The following is a 21,853-nucleotide window of genomic DNA, read 5'->3' as shown; positions in this document are numbered from 1 at the left end:
CTTCTCAGAAACAAGAAAGCGTTCCTGTGGCTGGTAGCACTAAAAACACAAAGACATCCTTTCTGCCTGCCAGGACAATGTGTGAGGACACAGTAACTGTGGAAAGTCTTTTAAAGAAAAAGGATTTATTTCCTTCCCACAAAGATACCTCCAACAGTATTACAGAAACAACGCTTTCCTAAAACTCTAGCCATAAAGCTCTCAGGGAGTAGAAGAAATTGAACAGGGCATGACTCTGCAGTTAAAGCAAGGTGTTAAGTGCCATCTGAAGCTCTCAAAGGGTGTCTACATTAGCAGTTTAATGAGCAACATAGACTCTTTTTAGGTATGACTTCTACACATGTCCACAGCTGGAGTTACGTTCATTGCAGTAACAGGTTATGTTGGTACACATCAGAAAAGTTGCCTTTCCTGGTGGAACCAAGCAGGAAGCTGCATACTGGAGTCCATGCACAGTGCCCCTTCTGTAGTGAGGACACAAGATACCACAGTTCAGGGGGTAAGGCACCAGTCTTTCATTGTCCTAGTAATGACTGCATAGAAATACAATATTGGAAACATCTACGCCTCCCTCTCATTTCAAGAAAGCTTAAAAAGGTGAGGAAAATTATTGACGTTCAGGTGCTGTTTCCTAAGCTTTGCATGGGGACAGCTTAGCAGACTTGCTGTTATATACCTGAACTTTCAAGACACTGATTTGTAGGCTTTTACATCAATTACACTGCTCAATTTAAATTGTTATTGAACAAGTACTTTCATCTGACCACCAGCAATGCTAAGAAGCCACAGGCCAAGTAGCCAACAGGTTGGGGTGGTACCCCCTGGAGACTTTGCACACAATTGGTTTAAAACTTTTTCAGCTGTCATATTACCCAGCAGAAACAGAGAGATAACCCATGCAATGGACTGCTTCTGGTTACCCACAAACTGTCTGTCTGTTGACTAGAAGCACTTGAAACACTGGCCAGAACAAGGAAACTTTACTACATCTGCTCAGCACAAGGTCATCACATTAATCTGGTGGGACCTGGATAACAAATGTACCCATTTTTTCTGAAACACATCAGGGCAGAGCCTGAAGGGTGACATAAACTGCAGTAAGTTGCAACCACCAATTGCCACCAGTGATGGAGGAAGTTCAAGAGCTGGTCTAGGGCTACAAGATTAGCAAAGCCATTAGAAAGCAATAAATAATAAGGGCAATAGCCCCTTGAAAGGGAGTCACCATACACAGGTATCTAACATCTATAGAAGCAAAAGCGTAAGGAGAGTAACCGCCTCGTGTACAGCTGAGCTGTCTGCCACGGATGCAGCACATAACCAGTCAGAACAAGTGGCTTGCTTCCCTATTGGTATTTAACTGATCTAAACTGGACTGGTGGGGCTGAAGCTCTGATTTCTGTGTGTATGTGTATGTTGGGGAGAGGCGGGTGGGTGTGCTCATAGAGTAGGATTTGCTACCCATTTGCTATACCTGTCCTACCAACTAAAAGATATGTCACTGAACGGTACTGTTCTCTTTCAGCAGACACCCCACCCGTGACTCTGGTGACACTGGCAGTCAATATCGAACTTAAAAGCAATGTCTTTAATTAATTCCGTGGGTCTTTTTACCCATATGTCCAAATAATAAAGGTAGTTGCAGCGGCTCTACTAAAGATGAATCTTGTATTTAATCTTTAGTAGGCTTTAGTTTACCTCAGTCATTCATGTTCTAAAGCTAAGAGTTTATCTTGTTTAGAACATGAGCACTGTACTGGGAGGTTCCTGTTCTCCAGGAGGGAATTGCCCTCCAGTGCTAGCGAAATAAGGAGCTAACAGGAGAGGTTTTTACATAATGAAACTGCCATTGCAGAAAGGGATTTCCAGCATTTACACTTTAAGTCTGGCAAACCAAGGGATGAGAATATTCAGGTCAAGGGAGGTTTCTCTTCTAAGAAGACATAAACGCACACGTCACTGATATGAAGAGCCAAGTACAGGTGAGAATACTCAGAGTGCTCTCACCCATCTTTCCTGAAACAAAGGGGTTGAGAAATTCTCCTTTAGCAGCCATTCGGTCATTCAAGCAGCTGTGATTAGTTCCAGTAAGAATTACGTTTTGCTCTTGTTTTGTTCAAGAAACTTCTCTTTTTCCTTGCTGCTAAAATCTGGGCTGCTGGAAGAAAAAAGTGAGAAAGGCAGAGGCAGACATGAACACTTTATCTCAGTAGCTGCATGTAAGCTCTCCTCCTGTGAACAGCTTCTAAGTTCCTCAATGCAGAGCACTGCTAGGCCTTCACCCCCCACTGTCCAAGCTTGCTGAGCCTCCCCAAAACCAGCCAGTCACCACTCAAAGAAATTTCCTCGCCTTCCCCGCTCTCTTCCCTTACAAATTTTACAATACCGCTCATCTGAATTAGAAGCAGCTTCTTTCAGTAGCACATAGCTCTCCTTCATTAAAGTTTCTTATGTTTGCAAGGACAAGTTCCAGTCACTTCTGCAGCAATGTTTTGGGTTTTTTTTCTGCCAATATGGTTTTTCAAAAAAGCTCCCCTTAACTGTATTTCATTTTCCAATTATGCAGTTCATTTTTCACTGGCAATCGTCTGAAGTGCTGCATGGCTTTTCCTCCCTCTCTGGACTGACATGTTCCAGCACCATACTTTGTGTCAACCACTGTGTTGGCCACACAACACAGTTGTTTTGTTTGTTGTTGTTGTTTGCCCAGTTTTTCTACCCTCCCCATTTTTCTACCCTATCCTACCTTCTGTTGATGGCTGTGTTGAAGGCTGCTCTCCTCTTTGCCTATCCCACGTTCATCGTTCCTCTTCCTTCTCTTTTTACCCTTGAAATGCAAACTCTTTGTGATCAATGTCATTCCTGCTTTTAAAAGGAGACCTGTCTCTCCCTGCTACCCACCACATTCTTACACACAGCAACCTTTTGCAAGGTGTGTTTTCCTCCTTGCCACCCATTCACCACTCCTCCGGAGCTCCTGTTCAAAAGACGCATGCATTCCCTCCTGCATCTACACCATGTACCCTCACTTTTGGACAAGTTCCCCATACTTACCCACAGCTCCTGATGAACATATGGGTTCTCTAGTTTTATGTATGTCCTTACAATCTGCCAAGCCACACACTGATGAAAAAGCATGCCATGAGTTCACACGCACACACCTGAGGTGTGGGTCTCTGTCTTGCCCTCCGTAATGTCGCTCCAGTAGCTGGATGCTCATGGCATCTGACCAAGTCACTCTTCTCTCACCCTTACTTCAAGGTCTCTCTCCACAAACACAAATTTTCAAGCTTTTTTTGGCTTTTCAAGATGACTTTTTTCCTCAAAGGTACCTTGCTAATTTCTTGGTTACTACTTAATTTGGATGAAGGTCATCTAAAGCAAACTTGGTTGTTATTTTCTTCCTAGCACTATCAGGCTTTGGGCAAACACCCTTCAGAATAGTTCCGGGTATTCTGTTCACTCACTTGTAATCCTGTTGTATCAGCTGTTGTTACCCAGGTCATATTATCAAGAAGGTGCCGTGCAGATTCCCACACACACTATTATATGTAAGAGCCCAGAGCTAGAAATCCTTTCCTCTCACTGTCCTATGGAGGCATATGTTATTCCCAGCAAAGGTTATGCAGTTTCAACCGCCATAGATGTAGTGTTCTTATGAGATTACATCCATAAATTATCCGTCAGAAGAGACTACGGCAATTACAAGAGGTATCTATATTTCCCTAAAATAGGGAATTTCTCATTTTATACATGCTCGCCACAATGCCAATCCTTACATGGATTCTGATTCTTCAAAGGCCAGAAGCGAACACAGAAAGCAATTGAACTAGAAAAACCCCGTCATAATAGTGTCTTTGAAAACCAGCATGGATTTACAAGACAAGCAATTTTCTTTTACTAAAATGACACTTCATAACAATCACTTAATAGATTTTTTTTAATCACAGGCAGAATTATCACCACTATCACTAATAAGTCTGCAAATAGCACTTCAGATTCTGAGATCCTCCTGTACGTTACGTGTGCTGCAAACAGTTACCGCAGGCTGGATTACAGCTGTTGCAGAAAATGCAGTCCAGCCACAATAAAATCTTTCTCTTGCATCTTCACATTGCTAATGAAGGGCAAAATGGCTTCCAATTATTCATGAAGCGTTTGAAGCATTGGCACTTACAAATCCCAGAGCCATCTCTGCCTGCGGACAGTCTACCAAAGGAATGCTCCATCACATAGTGGCATAGGAAAAGTGCATGGCTGAACTGGCAATGTGATCCTTCACTGTCTGGGTAAGGTTCTATTACCCAGTGAGGAAGGGGATTTGCCCCATAAACCACATGCAGATAAGCACTATGACTCCATCAATTACTTTTGTCTGCAGTGTTCTTCAGATCTAGGCCATAGGGAAGCCTATAGATACTAATATTTTTCACACAGGCATGACCCAGCATGTCATGACAGTATACATACCCTCTCTGTCTCCTACATTTATTGAAGAAAGTGTTTAGAGGTCTCATGATGCTTGTATTGGGTTTATGTGGCAAGGTGTTGGGCAGCGAGGGCTGCAAGGTCAGTCTTTGTGAGGAGAGGACAGGGCTATCCTGTACTGGGCTCAGCTAGTTCCAGATGGCTCCAGCCGACCCTCCATAGGACACAGCTGAGCCCCACAGCCACGATGGCGGCACCTCTGGAGAACACATTCAAGAAAGGCAAAAAGCACTGTGCAGCAGTGTGTAAGGAAAAAAGTGTGAGAAACAGCCCTGCAGACACCAAAGTGAGAGAAGTGGGGGGTGGGGGTGCCCCAAACACTGGAGCAGAGATTCCCCTGCAGCCCTTGGAGAAGACCATGGGGAAGCAGGTTGTCACCCTGCAGTATATGGAAGACCATGTTGGAGAAGACATCCACACTGCAGCCTGTGGTGGACACCATGCCAGAGCAGACGGATGTGCCCTGAACAAATTGCAGACTGTGGAGAAGCCATACAGGAGCAGCTTTATCCTGAAGGACTGCAGTCCATGGAAGGATCCCGGCTGGAGCAAGGGAGAAGCAGAAGAAGGAGCAACAGAGATGAAGTGTTATGAACTAGACTGCAACCCCTACTCCCCATCCCCCTGTACGGCTTGGTGTGTGGGAAGGAAGAAGTAGAGGAGTCAGGAATGAAGGAGTGAAGTTGAGCCTGAGAAGAACGGAACTGGGGGGAGCTGTTTCAGTTTTTGTCTTTGTTTCTCATCATCCAACTCTATTTTTAATTGTTAATAAATTAATTTTCCTGAAGTTGAGTCTGTTTTGCCCTTGTTGTAATTAGTAAGTGATCTTCCTCTCTGTATCTTGACCCATGAAGTTTTCTATCTTATACTCTCCCCCTGTCTTGTTGAGGAGGAGGAATGAGTGACTGGGTCGGCATCTGGCAGCCAGCCATAGTCAACCCACCACAATGTTTGACCGTGGAAAAGCAAAGGATGATGCAAAAGGAAGGATTGCAAAAGTGCAGTGATTTTCATATCGACAAAGGAAAAATCTTTTAACATGACAGCATGCGGGTCATCCTGTTGGAGGCCATAATCCTCACTACACAGCTTCTTTCTGCTTCTGGCCTTTCTCCTCTTTGGTACTCAACAGCTCTGGAGGACTGCATGTATGTGAAAATCACCTGTGGGATAGCTAGTTCTAATCCATTGATGCTTCAGGTTTTTGTTTCCCGGCCCTTTGTCCTACTCCTTTAAGAATGCTTTCTCTTTGCTTCCTTCTCTTTACCTGTTCCATGCCACGCTATGGCTTTTGCCACCTCTTCCTTCACCTTGCCCCAAATGTGTTAGTGCCTCCTTTTTTTCTAAACTCCTTTAGCAATTGTACATTCCTGTCCAGTGGCAGAATGTGTAAAAATTTTAATGGCTAACATTCATTCATGTCCCTTCTGCAACACTGAACAGCTTACTACACTGCGTTTCATTTGATAAGCTGCTACCTTAAACTGCAACAGCACCTCAGTACCCCATTAAAATTATACAAAAAAAATCCAATCACTTGCTAATGCTTTGTGACTTCATCTCACCCACAATGATGTAACCACTGAAACTGGGGGGATAATGAATAACAGAAACAGTAAACAATTGGACAGTTGCTCTTTACATTGTGATAGTCTCTTCTGGCCTTTTTTTCATAGTTTTATGGTTTTAATTTTAGAGCACTGAGTTTGCTTTTCAGGCAAACTAGCAGAAACAGATAACGTGGTGAAGGCTTTCTCCCCACCAAGAAAATTCAGAATTGCCCTTTCTTCTCATTTCAAGGAAAGGAGACAATGTGTGGGTTTTTTCAGGCTGAAATATTAGTAATTACAATCTGTCAGTGTCTCACTGCATGTTTGGATTGTACTGTTAGCCCCCATGTAACACTGGGTAACACTACAAAATACACAGTAATTTTTAGCTTTCCCTGAACTGACAGTGCTACTGACTTCATCTTGATGGCAGAAAATTATCCGAACAACTTTTACAGGTTTACTTTCTGAGCTATTTCTTCTGCTTTAATATTGTAATTTTTTATAGAAATGATTTTCAGTTCTCTTAATAGCCTTTTAAAATGTAATTCTTAAGTGTAACCTTAAACAGCTTTTGTTTTTAGAACTCTGGCAGGGCTTCTGCTCATGATAAACTCGCAGAATAAATATTTTTTTTTTCATGAATCACAGAAACTTCAACCCAAAAACTCTCCTTCTTTGTCTGTCACTGATCTGAGATGTAAATACTCATGTAGGTTGCTCAGGCTGACCCTCAGGTTGGACCTGGGGATTTCAGCCCACGGAGGGATCTTGAACTAACATTCACAAGATGGAAAGACTCCGGTATTTTTACATGCTAGTGACACAACTTTGTGTGGTGTAGACTACTATCATGTTCACCTCACAGGCCAAGATACCACCTCAGTTTCTAAAATGATGCCAAGAATCCTCAGCAATCAGCCCAGACTCTGAAGGACTGGGTATGTCTTGATCTGGGTCTAGGGCTCTAGATAACTTTGAAGTTGAGTTGGAGAACAAACTCCAACTCTACTAGTGCTCTGACGAGCTGATACACAATGGGCTATCACTCTGCTAACACCTTCTCTGTCTGATCAACTGCTGAAATGAGCCTACGGGCATGACTACCACGACATATTTCAACAGCATTATCAAAAACTACATTTTCTTAAAGCTGAGCGTACGCACCTTTCTAAAGCTCTTTGGTGAGGCCAAAGAAGCTGGATCATGGCTGTCACCATGCCAGCTCCTCCTCCTCTGGTATTTGATCCTGGAAGGCCCTCAAGCTGCATGGTCTCCAATCCAATTTCTTTGTTCCCACCCCTTCTCAGACACCCTAGCTCCTAAATGGCTTCTTTGGGAACTGCCCCTTGGAATGAAATTTGTGTATCTCCAAATTTATCACAACAAAACCAAAAAATTAAACTCTCTTGCTGCTCAAGAAGAAATGTCCTCTAATATAAAAAAACAACCAAACAAACAAACCCCAAAAAACAAACAAAAAGAAAAAATTGAGCAATTGAGAAATGTAGGGAAAACAAATGGAGTATTTCATGACTTGCAAAGGCAGACTCATGGGAACTGATCTGGCCATAAAAGCCTGTTTTCTTTAAAAACAATCTTATTAATCAAATATAACACTGTTCATCATCAAGTTGAACGAAAAGATAAAACTAGGCAGAAAGGAATCTCCTCATTCCAAAAATAAGAATTATTTTAAGAAGAAAAAATCTTAAATTTGTTTATGAAGAAAACACCCTGTTCTATAACCCTTAAACCTAAAAGTTTGTTTCAAACTAGAACTTATCTTGTCCTTTACCAATGAAGGAGTATTTTAATAATTGAAATTGAGTCTTTAATAACTGAAATTGAGTCTTCACAATCATACAAAAATGTACAATAGAAAGGACATCCAATCAAACCTCTTGCTCCCAGCAGGGCTAACTTCAACATTAGGCCAAGTTGCTCAAAGCCTTGTCCACTCAAGTTTTGAAAATATCCAGAGATGGAGATGCTACAATCCTTCATTGACAGCATTCATCTGCAAAAAAAATATAAGTCTTTACTGTGAGGGAATAGAGATATTTTTTAAATCCTTAATTAATGCTTATCATTACTCTAGACCAGTAATTCTCTAGCATTTACAAATACATGTCTCAAGAGAGGTGATTAAACAAGGTACCACCAATTTTTTAACTCTCTAATACACAGAAAACTGTGGAAAACAGAATATCCCCAGCAGTCTGACTGGCTAGGAATGATGGCTGGCTACGCTACTTACTGATCTGCCTGGAAAAGGTGGGTTAAGCATTTACTAAGAAAATGCCCTACACTCTTTCTCCTTCATATTTTCACCAAACTTTGTCTTCATGGAGAGTGCACTGAGGGAAGAAAGGCAAATTCAGACAGCCGACTAGCTCTTGCGCACAATTCCCATAAAAATGAATTGCCTTCAAGGCTTTCAGTACTTCTGCCCCCTTCAACAGCTATAGTCGAACCCCTTAATAGTATAGCCGAAGTTAATATTCTTATTTCCAGCAAATGTTTGCAAGAAAACAGCGTTTTCTGTAATTAACACTTTTCTCTCAAACTTTTTTGTTAGCAGAGAACACCAAGAGCACATACTTTCAAGCACATACACATTTTTAAAAGAATCAATATAGTAAGTCAATAGTTCTTATTTTCTGACATTGCAAGTTCCCATTTCTAACATTTTCCTTTGATATCAAGATTTCCTTTAATATTAGGTACCAAATATTGTTTCATTTTCATGTGTCATACACACAGCAAATATCTTAACTCCATCTGTTTTTAAACATTTTAATTACGAGAATTTCAGATAAAGCATGATATATTTAAGAAATAAAATTGTTTCAGCTTTGCATCTCCCATTAATCATTACACTGTGTATTCGCTACATATGATATACAAAGTTACCACTAAGATTACTTACAGCTGAGGTCAATATAATGGAACTGCAGTCTATCCTACTATTTTCCTCAAATTACTAGGGTTTTTTTTTAACACATCACTGCCAAATTCTTTATAGTTTCCCAAGAAAATGTGAAGAGCTGAAAACCGCATTGTTCTTTCATTATACCCTTATTCAATTAATAACATTCAGATATGTTCTATCAATTTTTTTAATCTATTTTTTTTTCCACAGAACTGTTAATTAGAACTCCTCAAGATGTCCATTTTTTAATATCTATAACCAGGTACGTTGGTGCTTGTAACTAACACAGATCTTCACTGTTCATGACAGAGGACTCTTCAAGCAGGGAATCATTAACAGCAGTGTTTTCCAGGAGAAAGATATCAGGAAATCAAACACTCTGCAGTTTACAAAACACACATTTAGCTATCGCGGGGGAAAAAGAAGGTTTACATTATACAAGTTTCAGGTGCCCTTTTTTTCCCCCTATTTTTTTCCTCCATCTCTCACCATCATATAATAACTTTGCACTTAAGTTTTACGATTTTTCTCTTTCTCTGAATGCATATTGCCTACATTTGAGCACATACTCAGACTGAACTCTGCTGCATAGCAATACACTTCCCACACAGGGAAATGGGCATACAGAAAGGTCAGGTTGCACTTCAGTGCTAATCCTGCTAAGAATATATATATAAATTCAACAAAATTGGTTTCATACTGGGTTTTCCACAATCTTCAAAGCCATCCCAATAAGCTGGAGAGGCACACATCCCTCCCCACATCAAACCCTAACTCCTACTCCACTATGCACAGCATGCTAACCCATTTTCTACCTTCGTTCTCCAAAAGGTGGAAAATACTGCTTTCATTTTTAGGGCAGCTTCTCCCTATATGATCATCATGAGTGTTTAGAGACTACAAGGAACTTGGATTCTTGTGAATGCAGGCCAAACAGCATCTGCCCATAATAATCTGCTTTCACCTAAGAGATGGCCAAAACCTGCTTTAGCCAAACACTTGAGCTCTATACATAAATAATTAAGAAACTAAGGCAGGATGAACTGCTTACCTAGTAATGCAATCAATCTTCTTGGAAAGAAAGTCAGTTCTACTCTTCTTTGTGAAACTAAATTTTATGCCAGGATTTTTCTGTTCATCACATGGTGGTTTTCCACTTCTACACACCTAGCTGAGGCCGCAGAGCCAACCTTAATAAAGACACCAAGAACAACCACTGGGGGCCACATTTTAAGTTGCACCAGGCAGCACAGCAAAGTCTCCAAGCAATCAGAACCCTGAGTTAATTCCTTTGTCCCCATAAATCTATTAGTCTTAGATAAGAGTAATAAATGTACTTAGAAGGTAGCAGTGACCAAGTACACCAGGAAGAAATTCTGCTTAGTAAAAACATTTCAGAGGGCTCAGAATCACTTTGGCTGCTGCCCTCTTGTTCACCAGCTTTCCCATCGTGCAAATGCAGACTTACCTTTCTTACTAGTAGCAACATCAGCTGTAGGACACGGCATAACTGAACCAAAGCACAGGCTGTTTCTCATGCACAGAACACTATACTGTGCATGGGGCAGACACCTAAAGTTTTGTTGGCTTACAGCAGACACGCAGAAAAAACAGTAACAGTTTTTAGTGTTTCCACAGAGATGCCAAACACAATTCTTTAAGTCTTATTGGTGAAATTTTCTTGCTTTCATAGTCTTTAAGCAAAAAGATCTCTGCCTGCATCTTTCCCCTAACAAGCAAGGTCCTACAGAAGTCTGCAGCGTCTTTGTACCCACAGAAAATATTTAGCAGTAGGGACTAAAACAGCAATTATTAACACCTGCAGGAAGCATAGGTACTGTTCCATAAACATTAAAAGTATGCTGGGCTTTTCAGTAGGATGAAGATCTATAGCACAAAACTTCCTTCCTCTGTGGGTATCTCAAAACCTGTTTTGTGAACACAGCTCCAAATGATACTATGTTCCTGAAAAAGAAACGTAATGAGGAAAAACAAAATAAGAGTGCCACCTACTGTTCTTAGTTAACAAAAGACTGTTGAATACCAGTTTCTTTTCCTCACCTTCCACTACGCTCTGAAATACGCTCAGCCTCACAACTAGCTGAATGACACCGGTTTTATTGCATATGTATTTTGACGACAACACTCTTTAAAGCGTTTCTGGCGTTCACCAGGAATTGCTTAATGTTTTTGCACTGAGCCTATAGCAACTTCATTTCAAAGCTGTCACAGAAAATTTCTTCCAGCACTCAACATGCAAAAGCAAAGAGCTGCAAGATACGGAGAGAATTTACTGGGCAAGTATCACTATCTGATTGTCCTGCTCTTATATTTTTCCCTAGGAATCTGCTACTGGACACTGAAAAGCACATCCTAATGTTCTACCAGTTCAGTAACAGTCCATAAAAGAAATGCTTTCCTGTAACAACCTTAGCCTTATAGCAGCACTAATACAAAAAATTGAGATAAGCCCTCGAAAAAGCCAACCCTGATATCTTCAAGGAAATCACACCAATTAGTAGTTAACAGATACTAAATCCAGTATTTTGATTTTTCCTTTGTATGTTAAACAGATCAAGTAAAATAAACTACCAAATACACACATAAGTATTTAATTCCCTCAATTTAAACAGAAAAAAAACCCCTAAAATAAATATCACTCTGAATGTTTCTGTGGAAGAAAACTCTCAAGACTCCTTCAGGTGCCAAATATTCTGCTTCAGGCCTTCTTCCTCAGACTTTCAGGAGTCCTTTTTTCTAGCTTATGGTTTCCAGTGAGGAGGAACTTCGGACTCCTTAGATAATTTTAATTAACTGAGGATAACATACTTAACTTGAACAGTTAAGGTGCATCTACATTAGAGGTTTAGCGAGCAGCATCATTTCTCTTAGGTATGAATGCGCTGAGTATCGGTGCTCAGAGTCACAAGGAACGCAGTGCACACACAACATGTGCACACGCTATGGTTTCTCTCCTAAACTAAGCAGAAAGCTTCACCCTGGGATGCAATCCAGAGTGCACAGTGTTAGTGGGGACACAAAGTACAGCCTTTAACGCAAGAATTCAGCAACTCTGAAGTCCTTCTGCTATATGCAAGCAACAGTTCTGGAAATATTTATATACCTCGTTCATCCTCTGCAGTTGAAGGAAATACAAAATGATCAGGAATGTAATTGGAGATCAGTCACAAGCTCCTGGGCCTTCCAATAAAAATAAAAGCCAGAGCAGCATCTTGGTGGGATCATCAATACAAACTGCTAGCTGACAGGCACAAACTTACACCTGGTCTTTCTATTTCCAAAGCGCACAACTTTTAACACAGTATTTTCCTCATCAGTGTGATTGATCTTATACCACCATTACATCTTCAGTTCAGGAGAACCAAACCAAGGGTGTCACCTTGATTCTGTCAAGAGATTATTACTCTGGTGAACCCAGCCAGGGAAAGGACAAAAAGTTTCATCAGGAGGTTGAATACCTGATGGCAGTCTGCCACGGTCACAAGGAAACTGATCTCTGCAGAGTCCCATCCTACAGAATGAATGTTGCATCAAGTTAAAATTAAAAATGAAGGCAACATTTGAAAAATATGGACAGAAACTAAGTCTCTGCTAAACCCAGGCAAATCTGCCTTCTTCAGGGAGCTGAAGAATTTTGTCTGGGAGAAGGAAAACAAGGCTACTACACTACTCAACCTGTAGTCTCTGGGGAATAGAAGAGACCAGAGGACGCTCTTGACAGATATTCAAAGGCTTTGGAAAAAGGAGATTAACCAGCCTGCCCAATGAGAACATCCCTAGGGAACACCCTAGTGTCTCAGCATTGGAATTACTGAAACAGAAGAGATTTGGTAATGTTAGAGCTCTGGCTTCGACTCAATATAGTACTGGTGGGAGATGGGAGACTCCTGTGGTTCATGAGTTCTTGAAGATTGCCTATCTATTGCTCATGGTGAAAGCCTAGACCTAATCTTTAAGGAAAAGATCTCTGCCTGCATCTTTCCTGTAGCAACAGTTAATGACACAGTGAATCCATGTTTCCATGTAGCTGCAGTAGTTTGACTTAAGGGATAGAGGGAAAGGAAGGCAGAGCAGCTATTTTCATACCATCATACATTTAATTTGTTTTCATTAGAAAAACAGTGAATTTTTCTCTCCCTGCCCTTATGTGACTGTGTGTTACCCATACTCACGTAAATGCAGCATCTGGCAATGTGTTAGGAGAGCCTGTCCTGAAACCATAGACAGTGCTGTTAGGCAGGGTAAAAATTAATTCCACTCCAGAGAAAACAGCAGTAAGAAGGAAAGGATGCTACAAGGAAGACTGCAAAAGGGTGAATGTTGAAGGTGCTGTTCCACACACTGCTGTGTGTGGGGTCAAGCACACGGAGAAGCATTATCCTGAAATTGATAATGCAGGCTCTGGAATAGGTTTTCAGTGGTGCCCCACGTGTCACCATATTTTGTCATTGTCTCTTCTCTGCTGTATTTTTTCTTTCTCATTTTGTATTTTCCAGTATGCCATCAAAAGGCACTGCAGGGGATCATTTATTTAAAAAAAAAAAAAAAAAAAAAAATGGCTACTACCTTACTTTCTCGCAGCACTGGTTATGGTACAAGCAGGGCACAGAAGGATTGGACACAAAGTAAAAATGGGAGGAGGGGATCTCCAGTTGTAGAATACTTTTCCAGGAAGGAAGGGTAGGATATAATCATCAGGCAGATACACGTTTCTTGCTGAATTCCCCTGTTTCAACAGAATATGAGCTTTTTCTATCTAAACGCCACAGCTCTCAATTTGAAATTGGCTACCTTTGCAACATACAGCACTTCAGTGTGCCCTATGTACAACCACTGCTGTGACAATGTTTCTTTGCCAATGGGAATTTTAAAAACAGATCCATTTTTATGTGTTTCACTGTTCAAATATCCCACAATCCTGCAACTGCAAACATTAGGTCTGCAACTAAGAATTCTGCAATTAGGTCTGCATCTCTGGTCCGCAGCTGTAAAAATTAGTCTTTGCTCAAAATGCCCTATGCAGTCTGCTTCTTGCACTCATCGACTTGCAATTTTCTATGCAATTCGACCTTTCCCACAAGTTTTCTAGGCATGCTGTGTTTTAACTTCCTCAACTTTTTTTGCTGATTTGACTTGCATACAATTCCCCTTCCAGTGCCTCAAAGCTTCCATTCACAAATTTATTCCCTGTATGAGGGTGATGGTTCAGGTTTGAGAGGATCTTCAAATCTCTGTCCCTCCCTCAGATACCTACAAGGTCTAATGTGCAAGTTTCCTTTTCTCTGCAGTAGGATCTCTGTGCAGCACACCTGATAAGTATCTCCGCACAGCTGGGAAACCCTCATAACTCAAACTGTCTGATGATTTCACTGAAATTACTGACACAGGAGTGTCATAAAATCCATGTACAGAACAGTATCTAAAATCTCTGTCACAATCTTCCCAACAGTGGACTCGTCAGCACTGGTGTGCTATTATGGGAGGCAACCTTGAATTAAAATACATGTAATATCACATTGCCTGTGAAAGCAGTGTGTGAACAAGTCAAAACATCACCACCACAGTATCGCCCCCAGCCAATCAGGAATAGACCAGCAAAGCCTACAGAAATATCCCACCAATCATGAGGGAATGACACTGTGGAACAACTCATGAATCCATAAAACCTCAAACTGCACAAAAGCTGGAGGAGGATCACCTGACTGCTTCTCAACCCTCCTGATGAAAGATGTTGTAGTGGAGCTCCCACATCTGTGCCAGAAAACTGTAACGTGCATACTCTCAGGTCACATTCTGTTAGCACACAGATAATAAAGACAGGCCGATGGTGCTTATAATGTGTGTGTCTTGATTTCTATTTCCAGAGATCAAATCTCAGCTAACATGCACAGATGGTCTGAGCCATTTGGTCAAACCACACCATCAGAGCTATGGCTGTTAAGGATATGCAATAGATAAACACCAGAAAGTGATGACCACACATAGCTCCAAGATCAATAGGTGGAAATACTGGCTTTCTAGCTGTTGGCGGCCTTTGTTGCTGAATTACCACCATTTTTCCACCCTTCACTCTTGATTCATTAGAGGAAGATAATAGGCAAGAAGCAGCAGGAGCCCCAAAGTACAAGATTTATATCAAGTGTTCAGTCTCACAGATGAAAAGGCTGAGATCTCTCAGAACAACGGTATGTTCAAAGAAAGTCTCTTCCAATTGCTGCTCCTGCTCACTCCCTGTGCCATGCAGCATATACTTCCCCTGCATGTTAAGAATGAGGGGCGGGGGGGCTACGACGTGCCGTAAGGGCATGCACTTAAGCAGAAAATACAATGCTGACATCAAGTTCTGGAATCAGATCAGATACAATTATGAAAGTTGCCCTGCATGTCCTAAATGCTTCTATTCCTTCTCACCCTTTTATTACAAAACCTCTGTTGCAACTTAAATGCACTGTATTATGTGCCAGGTGCAATGCAGTCACATGTCAAAGAAATTTAAAGGTATTTAATTTCCATACTATCCTGTGGAATGACACAAGGTGGTACTTCTGAGCTGAAAAACTATCAATGCAGCAATTCTGAGAGAAGAAAAACTTCAGAGGGAGTCAAAGAGAATGTAAAGTGTATAATTAAGAGCAGGATCTAAGACTGTCGGGACCGCTTTTTGCTTGCAACTATGTTTAGCCCCTTCCACCCTGACTGGACCAAGACCTCAAGAGAAGTAAAATCTGGTTGTTTTGCCAGAACACAGCAGGGCTTTGAAAGAATTCTGAGGAGATCTTTGGTGGTATTAGTAGAATAATTTAATAGGCAGTCATGTTGGTAGGTAGAGAACAAAAAGACATTTGCATTTCAGACTGCCTGTATGGTTTGGGAATAGCGGAGAAAGAAAAGTAAGCCTGAAGAAGCCTGCAGCTATTCTGCACTGAGGAAAAAAACCCTGACAGAAAGTGGATGAGAGAGATGAAGCTAAGGGAATATGATTCTGGAAAAAAAACATACAAAAACATCTATTTCACTTCCAGGCTAATGCAATATTGTTTAGTGAACACAAATAAGAAGTTGATTTTTCATTCAAATCGTGGAGTCACGGAACCAGAATAATTCAGGTTGGAAGGGAGGTGATTCCAACCTCCTGCTCAAAGCAAGGTCTTCTACAAGGCCAGACCAAGTTGCTCAATAGGTCCTGAAAACCTCCAAGAATGGACATCCCACAACCTCTTTGGATACTTTTTCCACTGTTTGATTGTCCTCAGGGGGAAAAGCTTTTCATTTTCCTTGTAGTGACAGGACAAGGGGTAATGGTTTTAAATTGGAAGAGGGGAGATTTAAATTAGATATTAGGAGGAAATTCTTTACTGTGAAGGTGGTAAGGCACTGGAACAGGTTGCCCAGGGAAGTTGTGGATGCCCCATCCCTGGAAGTGTTCAAGGCCAGGCTGGATGGGGCTTTGAGCAACCTGCTCTAGTGGGAGGTGTCCCTGCCCATGGCAGGGGGGTTGGAACTCGATGATCTTTAAGGTCCCTTCCAACTCTAACCATTCTATGATTCTATGATATCCAGCCTAAACTTCTAGTTTCAATTTATGCCCATTGCATCTCATCCTCCCACCACACCAGAAGAGCCTGGCTCCATCTTTTTGGTAAGTTCCTTGTAAGTACTGGCAGGTTGCTATTAGGTTTTCCTTGGCGCTATCTCTTCTCCAGGCCAAAAAAAGCCCAGCTCCCTCACTTCTCCCCAAGACAAATGCTTCAACCCCCTGAACATTTTGACGGCTCTCTGCTGAACTTTTTCCAGTTTATCATTATCATCCTTGTATTTGAGGTACCCAAAGCAAGATGCAGATGTGGTCTAATGAATGCTGAATCCCTTAATCTCCTGGGTATGCTGTTAATACAGCCCAGGAGACTGCTGGCACTGTTTGCTGCCAGGGCACATTGCTGGTTTATGTTCAGCTCTTTCCCCCCAGGTCGTGCTCAGCAGTGCTGCTCCCCAGCCAGTCAGTCCCAGTCTGCGTCACTGGGAAACAAAAATTACAGAGCAATGTATGTCAGACCTCTGGAGGTCATCCAGTCCAACCCTCTTTCTCAAAAGCAGGGCTAACTGCAAGATTAGATGAAATGGCGTCCATCATCTAAACCTGAAACCCACAAATGAGATACACAAAACAATCCACAGGAAGTTTGAAATTCTATTTCTAAAGAAATCCTTAAGATACTATTATTATTATTTTTTTTTCCAAGTACATCATAACCAATAAAAGCTGGTACTATAAAAAAGTAAAAGAGACAACAGCAGCTGGAAAAATAATAGAAGCACTCAAAAATAATTATTCGATAATGGCAAGGACAGGGAAAGTGAAGGATTTTAGTGAAACATTTATTAGAATGAATACCAGACCCAGGCTTACATCAGTTGCATTGGGAAGCAAATGCAAATTTAAGACAGCTTTTGAGCACAACCATGAAAATAACAAAAATCTTCAGGGCAGATAAAAATGGCCTGGAAGTGACCACAGCAACAATGATCATCTAGACTCCTCTCACAGCCTCAGTATATTTTCATACTCAAACTGCTCACACCTCTCAAAGCTCTGAAAAGACTATCCAAGACAGTCAGACTACTCTACTGCAACAGAAGCAGCTGAGAGAGAGGCAGGAGATGCAGAGCTGCGCAGCCCCTGTTCCCACAGCAGAACTTGGCAGTGGGATCTTTGCAAAGCACAGAAATTGAGTATGAGTGTCACTAACCCCTACATGTGCTCACTCCCTGTCTCTGCACTGACTGAGGCTCTGGTGAGGGGTGCCCTGTTCACTAGCTTGCTCGTTTTCTTACAGATTTTTCTCTCCCAAATGGAGACGCAGAAAATACACATTAATCCTTCTTTTTGTCCCCCAAGCTACCTGCTACGTGCTCCCGGGAGAATCTCAGCTCTGCTCACATCCTTGGGGTGGCAGACAGCAGGGTTCAGTGCACCGCCAGACACATGTTCATGAATACATCAGCAGACAGAGGAAGAGATCGGAAGTGGGGGATGCGGGAAGGGGAGAAAACAGCTTGGAAGAAGCAAGGGAAAAATCAAAGGGCAGCTCTGGTACCAAGCCTCTGGAACCTTCATTCCCTCTCAGTGAGAAAACCAGATCAAAACTCATTTGGGGTCTGCACATCTTATGGTGCTGACGACTCAGATCATGCCCTCAGAATGAAGGGGCCCATGGCTGGTTGGAGAAGTAGCAAGAAGCAGCAGTTCACCCACCCTTCCTGGTAAAGGCAGCCACCCACCACTCTGACTGAAGCATCAAACAGAATTGCAAAAAAACAGTGGAAGCTTTCCAACCCTGTCACTGAGTGTATCCTGTATAAAACCAGTCACTCACACAAAGATCTCCCCTGCAGCTGCCCAGATCCACCTGATGAGATGAATCCCACATGAAGTAGTGAATAAAAGTTATGCAAACTTTGCTACATTTCTGTTGCTTGAGTTAACTGTTTGGAGCTGTAATAGGGCAGGGATACCGAGGTACTTTGCTTGTTTGCCGAGGTTTCAGTTGCTGAGGCTGAAGAACTTGTGTACCTAGTGGCTTGATCTGGTCACAACTCCATGAAAGCTGTCATCTGGCAAGGCTGCAGGCACACATTCTGACTGCAATTTAACAATCCACATGGCAAACTAAGGAACAATGGGCCAACACATCTGTATGGTGCAGTCAACAACTAAAGTGCTCCTGAAGACAATACATTGTAAGAATTCCTGGTTCTGCATTCAGAAATGTCTGCCTGGAGATCAAGCTCAGGGACACCCAAAGAAAAAACCTGAGCCTAACCAACCACCACGAAGACCCTCAGAAACCAGGTGGCTGTAGATCAACATGACTGTTATGGACAAGGACAACAGAATAACCATAGGCTGTGATCCAACACTACCGGAACAGAGAATGCATCTGTTGTCACATTGACCTACCTCATCACACAGAGACATTTGTAAGCTATTTATATTTTGCATTTTGTATAATTCATGTTTAAAGACAAGAAAGTTCTTACTAACATTTCCCCAAGAAACTACCTGTTTAAATGGAGATTCTTGTAAACTGTTTCACCCACAAAAGCTTGAAAACCTTAGATAACTCAAGAAAACCCCATCCCTTGTAAACAAAATCCAGTTTACAATGGAAAACACCCTGAAAAGACAGAACATTTAATATATCAAATGCAGAGAATAAAATGGTGTAGGACATGGTTTGCTCAGCACAAAGACATCAGAAATTTATGTTTAATTTTTCAAAGGTATTTTAAATATGATTCTTACATTGAAAAGCACTTTAGGTTCTTAAGGCAGAAACTAAAAATGCATTATCACAAAAGCAAACTTGTATCTTAGGACCTTACTGAAGCAAGACCATTAAAAATTATCAAACTATCTGCTACTTCAAAGACTCATAAAATAGAAGAAATGAAGCATTTCCCGTACTTGTAGGGAGCTTCAAAAACAAAAGTTCTTTTCCATTCTCGTGGAGAATTGGAGCTGCATTTTCCTCAGCAGCATATAAATGGCACTTTCAAGAGGTGTGTAGTACAGCGCCATAAGATCTGCTGGCACACATCTAGGGCTACCACTAGAAACATAATTTAGCATTTAAGTCTGGGATTCCTATCATAAGTATGCTTTTTTACCACCCAGCTTGTTTTTTCAGCAACTTAAAGTTAAAATAAATATCTGATTTTAGATCCTTTCCTATGTAAAGCAAATTACATTTTTAGTTGCTAAAAGGGAAAAAAGTTCCTTTTACCAATCTACTTTTTTTTCGTTTATCCAGTCTACCTGGATAATACTGTAGCGTAGAAAAAAATTACATAGGAATCTGAGTTTCTGAGAATTACACAGAAAACTGAGACTAAGTTTTAAAAACTACTTAAATTACTTATACTAACAAGAACAGAAATATTTATATATTATCATTGGTACCATACATTTCCGGTTACTAGAGTATTTTTAAAATTCAGCTCTAAATGTAGCATACTAGCTCTGCAAAGCAGCTGTAAAAAGACAAATACACATTTTTTTCCCTATAGAAGAGCAATGCATCTGCTTGCTACCTTTTTAGTATCTTCTGTTTCACACTTCATTCTCCACTAAAAATAAATTAAAGATAATCTATACCATGCAAAAGATCTGGTAATACTTATGTATCTGCTACCACCTGCTGACAAACAACATTATTGACTTTATCCTAGTCAATCTTAAAGCAGCAACTCCTATTTCCCTATAAGAAAGTTTCCATGGCTGCTGCAGCGGCTTACAGTAAAAGCTATGTGGTTTTTTTTAATACAGTATGTTGTAGACATAATAAGACACTAATTTCCTATCTACCCAGCTTGTCTGCATCACAGATTCACCACTGACCCGCTTTCTCGATGAGGGGAAGGCTGTGGATGTTGTCTACCTGGACTTTGGTAAGGCCCTTGACACCGTCCCTCACGGCATTCTCCTGGAGAAACTGGAGAATCATGGCATAGACAAGTGTACCCTCCGCTGGATAAAAAACTGGCTGGATGGCCGTGCTCAGCGAGTTGTGATTAATGGAGCAAAATCTGGTTGGCGGCCGGTCATCAGTGGTGTCCCTCAGGGCTCAGTTTTGGGGCCAGTCTTGTTCAATATCTTCATTGATGATCTAGATAAGGGGATTGAGTGCACCCTCAGTAAGTTTGCGGATGACACCAAGCTAGGTGGGAGTGTTGATCTGCTTGAGGGTCAGCAGGCTCTACAGAGGGACCTGGACAGATTGGACCAATGGGCCAAGGCCAATGGGATGAGGTTTAATAAGGCCAAGTGCCGGGTTCTGCATTTCGGCCACAACAACCCCAAGCAATGCTACAGGCTTGGGGCTGAGTGGCTGGAAAGCTGCCCGGCAGAAAAGGACCTGGGAGTGTTAGTGGACAGCCGGCTTAACATGAGCCAGCAGTGTGCCCAGGCAGCCAAGAAGGCCAACAGCATCCTGGCTTGTATCAGGAATAGCGTGGCCAGCAGGAGCAGGGAAGTCATCGTGCCTCTGTACTCGGCACTGGTGAGGCCTCACCTCGAGTACTGTGTTCAGTTTTGGGCCCCTCACTACAGGAAAGACATTGAAGTGCTGGAGCGTGTCCAGAGGAGAGCCACCAAGCTGGTGAGGGGTCTGGAGAACAAGTCCTATGAGGAGAGGCTGAGGGAACTGGGCATGTTTAGTTTGGAGAAGAGGAGGCTGAGGGGAGACCTCATTGCCCTCTACAACTACCTGAAAGGAAACTGTAGAGAGGCGGGGGTTGGCCTCTTCTCCCAAGGGAATAACGACAGGACCAGAGGAAATGGTATGAAGCTGCGGCAAGGGAGGTTTAGATTAGATATTAGGAAGAATTACTTTACTGAAAGAGTGGTCAAGCACTGGAACAGCCTGCCCAGGGAGGTGGTGGAGTCACCATCCCTGGAGGTATTTAAGAAACGTGTAGACGTGGCTCTTCAGGGCATGCTCTAGTGCCTGGGATTGTTGGTTTGTGGTGGGGTGTTGTGTGTGAGGTTGTGGGTGTGGGGTTTAGTTGGTGGGTGCTTTTTTTTTTTTTTTTTTGGGGGGGGGGGGGTTGTTGTTTGTTTGGTTTTGTGTGTTGTGTTTTTTTGTTTGTTTGTGTCGTTTTTTTGTTTTTTTTTTTTAATGTGGTTGGACTCGATGATCTCAAAGGTCCCTTCCAACCACTAAGATTCTGTGATTCTGTGATTCCGCTCATAAAGCAGCTACTATATCCTTCATACACTGAAGCCCTTCATCTATTCCAGATGGTTACTGTAGTCAATTACTGAGCAATTACAAGAAACCGATTCCTCACTTACAAAAAA

This window comes from Numenius arquata, chromosome 9 (assembly GCF_964106895.1).
Source record: "Numenius arquata chromosome 9, bNumArq3.hap1.1, whole genome shotgun sequence".
NCBI classification, from domain to species: Eukaryota; Metazoa; Chordata; class Aves; order Charadriiformes; family Scolopacidae; genus Numenius; species Numenius arquata.
Note: the sequence above shows the minus strand (reverse complement) of the source record.